Source organism: Colobus angolensis, unplaced genomic scaffold, assembly GCF_000951035.1.
Source record: "Colobus angolensis palliatus isolate OR3802 unplaced genomic scaffold, Cang.pa_1.0 Scaffold88, whole genome shotgun sequence".
Lineage (NCBI taxonomy): Eukaryota > Metazoa > Chordata > Mammalia > Primates > Cercopithecidae > Colobus > Colobus angolensis.
Genome location: NW_012122709.1, coordinates 7,022,105 through 7,022,966, shown reverse-complemented (window position 1 = coordinate 7,022,966; position 862 = coordinate 7,022,105).

Sequence of the window (862 nt, the reverse complement as noted above, 5' to 3'; positions counted from 1 at the left end):
CCTGCCTCAGCCTCCCAAGTAGCTGGGATTACAGGTGTGCACCACTGCACCTGGCTAATTTTTGTATTTTTAGTAGAGACGGGTTTTCAACATGTTGGCCAAACTGGTATTGAACTCCTGACCTCAAGTGATCCATCTCTCTATGCCTCCCAAAGTGTTGGGATTACAGGCGTGAGCCACTGTGCCTAGCTCCCAAAATTCTTCTTACTGGTTAAATGAAACCTTTAGTTGGGGGAAAATTGAAAGAGTTTTAAAGATAAATAACATCGAACAATTTAGAAACTATTAAAATGAAGGAGGAAGAGTGAGGAGGAGTATGTTCAGAGAGACCAGTAAACATGTGCTTAGACATTTTTTAAAAATCTGAGCTGGGAATATGGCTCACACCTGTAATCTCAGCTACTTGAGAGGCTGAGGCAGGAGGATCCCTTGAGGCCAGTAGTTCAAGACGAGCCTGGGCAACATAGTAAGAACTCCTCCCTCTGCCAACATCTCTAAAAAGTAAAGAAAACAAATGCTGACCAGGTGCGGTGTCATCCATATATAGTCCCAGCTACTCAGGAGTCTGAGGAGAGAGGATCACTTGAGCCCAGGAGTTTGAGGCCAGCCTGGGCAACATGGTGAGACTCTGCCTCTAAAAATGAAAAATAGGGCTGGGCACAGTGGTTCACGGCTATAATCCTAGCACTTTGGGAGGCCGAGGTGGGCAGATCACCTGAGGTCAGGAGCTCGAGACGAGCCTGACCAACATGGAGAAACCCCATCTCTACTAAAAATACAAAATTAGCCGGGCATGGTGGCACATGCCTGTAATCCCAGCTCTCAGGGAGGCAGAGGTGGGAGGATAGCTTGAGCCCAGGAG